Source organism: Syngnathus scovelli, chromosome 1 (genome assembly GCF_024217435.2).
Source record: "Syngnathus scovelli strain Florida chromosome 1, RoL_Ssco_1.2, whole genome shotgun sequence".
NCBI classification, from domain to species: domain Eukaryota; kingdom Metazoa; phylum Chordata; class Actinopteri; order Syngnathiformes; family Syngnathidae; genus Syngnathus; species Syngnathus scovelli.
Window position 1 is genome coordinate 11,197,973 of NC_090847.1, and position 8,587 is coordinate 11,206,559.

Genomic DNA, 8,587 nt, shown 5'->3' on the forward strand with positions numbered 1-8,587 from the left:
GCATCGATTTATATTCCTATCAACTAACTACATTGATCTGAACAATATACGATTTATATCACTCTAAAATTATTTAAAATGTAATCAATCGGTTGTATATTAGGGAATAACAATGTATTTTCAAAGCAGACTTTATATGGATGCATGTGTGGGGTGGAAACATTTTGTCTTACCCAAAAACAGAGTTGCTCCTTGTTTCACCAACTACCTTTTTGCTGCAGGTAAATGCCAAAGAGTACAACCGTTCAGAAAAAAGTACTTTCACGTTCCACTCAATAGTGTCATGTACTTCAGGCTACATGACAACACAAACTCGAATCATCTTTCTGCAAAACTGGTTGAAAATAATCTACCCTTAAGTCCCCTGGTGGTTGTGTATTCCCACCACAAGTGTGCTAGCGGCAAGATAATTTAATACCGTGTTTACCGATGCTAATTTAACATGCAGTTTGAGATGTTTGTTGCACTTTATTTGTTTATCTTAATGTGTTTGTGTTATTTCAATATTGGAAAAAAATACCAAAAGCAGCAGGTAAGCCTACTTTTTTATACCTGTGTAGATGTTCGTTTCACTTTTTCAATTCAAGTGGGAAGGCATTTAACCAGTTGTTTTTGTGTTCCTATGCAGTTATACTAGATATACTACCTATATCATTTATTTCTACCTAATTCTAGGAAAATTCACCTGCACTGTGCAACAGGTAGCTAGATTTTTTTTCACACATTGGGAATTTTTCTGTGGTTACTGACTTCATGTCTAGCCATTGAATAGTTTTGGATCGTATCATTCTATATGTAGCAATATCCTTCAACTGAATCGGTAACTATGAATCGTGACATGAATTGAATTGTAAATACAAATTGTTATACCCCTTCCTACCCAGTGGCTATAAAACTACTTACCCATCAACCACATAGTTTGAGAGACCTACGTATCTGCTAACTTATGTACTTGCCAACTTCTACTGAAACTACATATAGACATATCGACGTAACTTGCTACCTATCTGTCTATTTTAACTAATAAGCAAGCTACCTACCTGAAGCTACTTTCCCACTGCAGTAGAACCTCGGATTTCAACGCTAATTCGTTCCAGAAGAAGCATTAGGAAGTGAAATCGTTGAATTCTGAAGTAATTTTTTCCATAAGAAAACACAATCATCCGTTTTTACCCTAATGTTTGCCTATTTTTATACCACAATTGCGGCGTGAAAATGCAGAGTCGAATATGCAATATCAATAGAAACACATTATTAAGATGTAGTACCTTGACATTGTAATACCTGACTCTATGAACGTGGAGGTGGAGAGGCGGGGGGTACCATAATTTTCGGACTATAAGTCACGGCTTTTTTTCATAGTTTGGGTGGTGGGGGGGCGACTTATAATAAGGAGCAACATATGTGCTTTTTTTCAAAAATTTCCCCCCCCCCAAAAAAAGGTGAAACCCCGATAAACGAACCGCGATGTAGCAAGGGATTACTGTAATTTGAATTTCAAGTGACGTCAGCAGTGCGACGCGGGGCGGCGCGGCGATTGTTTACAAAAAGGACAAAGATTGATCACGGGATGACGAAGATGATGAAGGGCCCCACTTACTACCGGCATCATTAGCGGCTTTGTTTCTAAGTGACACGGAGGACGAAGAGTTTGAAGGATTTAAGGATTTGGAGTGACACAGAAGGTTTGAGAAACTATTATGGCTTTTACGCACGCCCGGTCCTACTCTCCGGAGCTTTCTTACACCTCCGTGGATTGAAGTCGGGGGCCGGCGCTCGGCTGAGTGGCTGTCCAGGGACGGTGGATGGGGCTCGGACATGGCTTTTACGCATGCCTGGTTCTATTCTATGGATCTCTCTTCCACCTCCGTGGCTGGAAGTCCACGCCGCCACACGCCTGGAAGTTTGTTGTGTTAAATAAAGAGCCGTTTACCAAACCCACGTCTTTCCTTGTAATTTGTTAATGCTACAATATAGTTATATACTAGATCTGTGGAATAACGACAAGGCGGACGTAAGGGCGTTGACAAAGGACGAGGAATTTGATCGATGGATTTAATGATTTAGAGTGTACAGATGGTTTGATAATATTATTGCTTATATAATAGTTATTTGATATCTAATTTATATATCGTTATATGGGCCTGTGGAATATTTTGAAGCGCAAGCGCCGTCAGCGGCGCGCACCCATTGTTAACAAAGGACGATCGATGGATTTAATGAATTGGAATAACACAGATGGTTTTATAAACGTGTTATTTTTTTAATAACTGTTGTTACGTCAGGCCCGTTCTCATTTCCTCGTTTGTGTTTGTCACGTTAGCATACCGTATCGTTTAGCCTGTTGTTGCTCATTCATGTCTGTTCTTGGTGTTGGATTTTGTCGAATACATTTCCACCCAAAATGCAACTTATGCTTCGGAGCGACTTATGTTTTTTTTCACGTTATTGTGCATTTTATGGCTAATGCGACCTATATTCCGGAGCGACTTTTAGTCCGAAAATTACGGTAATTGTTTGGAAGGGGAATCCCCTTCCTTAAGAAAAATCCGGTGGCTGCATTTTTGTCAGTGTTTTCCTTTCTTTGTTTTTTTTCACTGGGACCTGTCTGTCTCGTAATCCCCTTAGCAACACTAGCAGTTTTTGGTCAATCTTACCAAGTCCATCACATGAACGCCTCTTTCCTACTTGTCTATGATCGCCTTGTTCAGCTCTACCGTTGTTACTCTTCTGCTTTTCTCTTGGGACCCATGTTTTTTCTCTCGTACAGTGGTCTACAACCCGCCAAACAACAACGTCGCCCAACGCTGACTAGCAGTAGGTGGAACGAACTTTATTTAGTTTACAACAGCTGTATGAGTCAGGTCAGTTTCCCAAGGTTTGTCCGAGAACCAGGACAAAGATTTCCCGATATTTTGGGTTGAGAACCGGATATGTTGAGTTCTGAGGCGGTTGACTTCCGGGGTTCCGCTGTATTTTCCTACCTACTATTACCAACTGAGTCGGTTTAGCATCTGAGCTATGTTGCACAGCTTTTGAACGTTGACTTTCCCTTATTCAGCCAAGCTTTACTAAATTACAGGCTACATGTCCACGTCTGGTTTTCAGCTGGTGTTCCATTAGTGAAGGAGAACATTAAATGAGACGGGCAAGTGCAGACAAGATAGCCTGTTCATTAGATGCTGGAGGAAGGGTGGTCATTAGTTGCAGATAAAGCGATAGAGAGATGGGAACATGATACGTATGAAAGAGGACACAGGTAAGATTCGATTGCATGAAGCGGTTTGTAATTTGGTGTAAAAGTTATAGCTAAAAACTAAGAGCAATCCAAACACAAACACATTAGCAGTGAAGTATGAGTTGGTGTGGGGGAGCCTGGAAGGAGAAAAAAAGGGTAATAAAGCAGAGGGTGGGGTGTGCTGGCAGTTGTGACATAATACAGATGTTTTTTTTTTTTTTTTTCTCCAGACCCGACATGACGTCATCTCGGAACGCCCTTTGCTCACTCACAGATGTGTGACAGCAAGCCACCACCCTAGCGTGGTGACCTTCGTCTGTCAGCGACAATCAGATTCATTGCGTGGTTCGTCCCTTCACAACCTCAAAACAGTGTTGTAATAGTTTTCATTTCTCACACCCAAATGACACAGGTTTTATGTGCCATTATGAGGACATTACGCAGAAACAAACTGATCCAGGCAATAAAACCTGTAGCTATCTCGGTATCACCAGGGTTTGCCCAAAAGAAGTTGATGTGTGTAAAGGTCAGAGGAATAAGTGAACTTTCATCCAAAGCTTATAGGAGTGGCAGAAGCTCTTTGCAAAGAAAATCCACTGAGTGAATTGTATAGTAAACTCCCAAGAAACATTTCTGAAGGCATATCTTTTGTTTGTTTCTTTCATAGATGTCCACATAATGTTTTTTTTTTTTTTTTTACATGATGTTTAGAGGTAAGGAGCATATAGGCTCATATACTGACGTCACCAACGTATGTATTCTACTGTAAATTGCTTAGAAAATTGTTTTCATAGACATACATCAGAAGTGTTTGCACAAAATCTCCAAGCACAACAATAACAAATTTCCGCTTAATGTGCACGCTCGCCAGACTTTCACACAAAGTGACATAACTTTAGGGAATTTGAGGTGGTCCCCTCTGACGTCTGCAACTGGGTTGTGTTCTGACATGCGTACCGCACTATTCCGGACCACAGATTCACATCTGGGCCTGATTCATTGTGAGCTGGCCCGGAGGTGAACTCGCCATACTGACTCGTGGTCTCTTTTTTTGGAGGGTAGACCTGGATTGCCTGGCATGTTTGCGACTTTAACTCATTCCTGCACACCCTAGCCTTTAAAACTAAACATTCACTCACTCATGTCTGCCTGCTTCCTTCACGGGGTTTTAGTGTTAGTGCTGTCAATAGTTTACTGAAGGATCCTCACAGATCAATTAATGTGTTTATGTCATACAGTATATCAAAATGAATGCTTTATTTTTATAGTTTCCCACTTGAAGATCATCAAACAAATGTACAGGTCAGACACAGATTAAACATAAATACAATAAACCTGAAGTAAACATAGAATGCAAGTTTCAAATAGTAATTTATTTGAAAAAAAATTTGAAAGCCACCTGACTGAGTGAAAAAGTATTTATGCCTCTTGTGAAATTATTAATGTCCTATTTCTTATTTATTTTCTTTTGGTTCATTTTCACTGAACATGCCCAGCCTAATTACCTCCGGACCCGTTAATCAAAAAATCGTGTTAGAAGCTGACAAAATGAAACCAAAAAATCGTGTTAGAAGCTGACAAAATGAAACCAGCCAGCATTTCTCAAAAAGCAACAAAATGTCTTGAGTCAAAGGAATTCAAAAACAAATGAGAAACAAAGTAATTAACATGAGTTTAACAGTCATTGCTAAAACTGGTGAGAACCGTTATCCAGAAATTGAGAAATCACAGAAATAAACTTTCCTAGGAGTGGCCCACCACACAATTACCCCAAGAGCACAGTGATGACTCATCCAGGAGCTCACAAAGGAACCCAGGAAAACATCGCAAAAACTGTAACGTGAGGTACTACACGACTCCAGTTCCAGGCCAATTAAGGGTATGTGCTGGTCATTTTGGTATCATAGCAGTTGGTTCAAAGTGACTCCCCGAACTGAAGTACTAAATAAACATGGTGAGTTGATATACAGAGTACAGTATTGATAATTACACGTGTGCACCACACAATCTGTGGGAGCCATCCCAAATGTATTTTTTTTTTTACATTGGGACTGAGGATATATCTCTCTGTGGCACGGCCTTGTTCTTCCCCACTCTGAGGGAAGTGAAGACGTGTATTTAGGCCCTCTTGTGCAGGCCCCTGGTGCCTAACATGAAACAGATGTGGACAAAGACTGAAGCTGGATGTGTTCAACTCAGTGGAGCCACATCCTGCTGATGCCTTTAAGTGTACTGCCAGTCTGTGAAAGGAAATACACAGAAAGCTTTTGTCTGTGTTTAAAGATGCTATGATCGTTCCTCAACACTCACACAGTGCACAGTGTGTTGCGTTGTTGTAGTCCCCACAAAGTTTTCACCTTTCTTACAAGCCTTTCTGAGATCTGTAACCAGTGAGGGTTGGACTCCGCCAAGGCTGCCCTTTGTCACTGAATCTGCTCATAACTTTTATGGACAGAATTTCTAGGCGCAACCAGAGGGTGTCCAGTTTGGGGACCTCAGCATCGCATCTCTGCTTTTTGCAGATGATGTGGTCCTGTTGGCTTCTTCAAGCCGTGATCAGCATCTCCAAATCTGAGTCCATGGTCCTCAGTCGGAAAAGGGTGGAATGGCAGGGTGTCCGGGCTCACACTTATAGATAGGGTGAAAAGCTCGGTCATCCAGGAGAGACTCGGAGTAGAGCTGCTGCTCCTCCACGTGGAGAGGAGCCAGATGAGGTGGCTCGGGCATCTCACCAGGATGCCTCCTGGATGCCTCCCTGGGGAGGTGTTCCGGGCGTGTCCCACCGGCAGGAGACCCCATGGACGACCCAGGACGCACTGGCCTGGGAACGCTTTGGGATCCCCCAGGATGAGCTGGACGAAGTGGCTGGGGAGAGGGAAGTCTGGGAGTCCCTCCTAAAGCTGCTGCCCCCGCGACCTGACCCCGGATAAGCGGAAGAAGATGGATGGATGGATGGATGTTTTGCTATTTACAAGGTATGTATTTGTGCGTCGCTGTATCCCGCATCAGAAATGACGTCAATTCATCCAAACTGTGACACAAACAATTGCCACTGGCAATGTGTATGTCCAAGCTGGCGGTGGCTTTTGAAGTGGACTTTCGTGTTTGTCGCGTACTCACAAACTTCCTCTAAATTCGCTCCATCGTCTTGCTCTTCCCCACTTTGCTTACGACGGGTAACAGTTTGCTCGATTGTAAGTTGCTTGAAAGCTGATCGCTTCCGTTTCGCCATGTTATCTCACTCTCGGTCCTCAACTACTTTTCATCGTTCTTCCATTTGGGCTGGGCTTACATCACCTCTTTAAGAGCCACCAAGACCAACTCTGTTATCCAGTGGTCACAGTTAACCACTACAATGCTCTATAGGCTCTCATCCACCCATTCATAAAATAAAAAGAAGTTGACATTACTCTCGATGATGAGTTTCCTCGTCGCTGGGAAGTAAAGAGTTAAGAAAATAATATTTTATTTGAAGTTGCATGTTTGATTTTATGTACAGCATTTCAGCTTTGTTTTTTCTTTCTGTGGCTTTGATCTGTCAGGGATGTTGTCTTCCTTGATATTACACAGCCCCAGATGTATGTGACACCTCCTCAATAGAGCTTTGTGAATAAAGCTTTGACACAGAGATGATTATCTGAGAGTACTTGTCATTTACAAAGGATTTTAGTGGATAACAAAGTCACATTGCAAACATCATCATCCTGTGCTGTCTTTAAGCCTTTAAGCCTGCAGAGGAATGCAGTGGCTGCCTTGTCTTTCAGGATCTCACTCACGCAAACCTCCAAATTTTCAAATGAAGACCAGCAGTGTAATTGTAAATGGAGAAAGGTATTGGCACCATAAAGCCAAGTATGTAGACGTCACTCAGATTCTATCATTCAGCTACAGTGACAAATGTTGCCATAGTTAATGATCCCTCAGTTAGACTTTAAAATGGAAAATCCAGAAGGAGTAGCAGTTATCAATGTGATAAGGCACACAAACTTAACTCCTTGATGGTAAACTACATCTTGTATTTTACTGGAACTGCTTTTTTATGTGGTGAAGGAACATATTCAAGCATAATGTCTGCGCAGTGATTTGTAAATTTGATAGTGATGTTGACTTGCTCTTATCAAATTGGTTAAGCCATAATAATGCGGTTTCATTTCTGAACCCATTTCGGTGCGACTGTTAACATGTTGGACTTATAAATCATTATTCAATAAGACATGCACTATGGGCACATATATTCCAGAGTCCAGTTAATAGTCAGGGATGATAAGGCAGCAATCTCGATAAAACAGGAGAGGCAAATTGTACTCCTTCAGATAAGAAAACAAACATCACATTTCTAGTTCAAATCCAGTAGCTTGCTTAAACAAATGATTTTCAGTCATTCTTAATTCATGTGTTTTAATAGTGTAAAAATGTGGGAAGTACTTTCGTTCCACTCATTAATCACTTTGATGGAAGATTGTTAACTCCCACTGGGTGCAAGCACCTTAAAAAACAAACGTAATGACATATTTTATTCTTCATCAGAGCAGAGCGACTCCTTGCTGGGGAAGTATGTTGAACAACTCTCAACGTTTGCAATTTCATTTAAAAAGAAAAAAAAAATCCAAAACAATTGTAACATACAGTTTACGTTAGCGTTTTAAAAACACTAAATCAAGGATTTAAAACATCACACAGAGACTTGCACTAGCTCATTCCAGTGAGTTTTTGGAGGCGCCAGTCGGAACCCAATGTGATGTATGGTGAGTGCTGTGTTTTTGCTGGTTCAGCATGCATCACTTGAATAGTTTGACAGGTTTCTGGTGATCGTGTGTGGCCCAACAAAGAAAAAGATGTCTATTACACCACCCAAGGCCTATTTAGAAGGTATTTTGAAGGTCTTTATCGAATTCAGTGGTCGCAAACTCGCGGACCATGGGCCAATTGCGGCCTGCGGGACGATAGTTTGTGGCCCTCGCCGTCATGTGAAAGTGTTAGTGTGGCCCACGATTTTGTTATGGGTGTGTGCGGTGCCAATTTGAATGTGTCTTTTTGGGAGCACATAGGTCTTGTCTACCGTGAACTTCAATAAGTCCAAGTACAGGTCCAGACTTACCGATGAGCATCTTCAAACCCTACTCAGGGTGGCAACTGCTTCTTCCCTCACGCCAAATGTGGCTCAGTTTTCCCTGCCAGGTTTCTAGTAGCAAGAAGTAGGCAAAAAACATGTTCAGAATAATGTTCCTTCCTTCCGCTAGTTTTCTATAAACAAACGATTGTGCATAAAATAATAAATGGGACAAACAAAAAGTCTTTTGAATGTATCCCTATCACGACCTAGACAATCATTTCATCCTCTGTGTATTC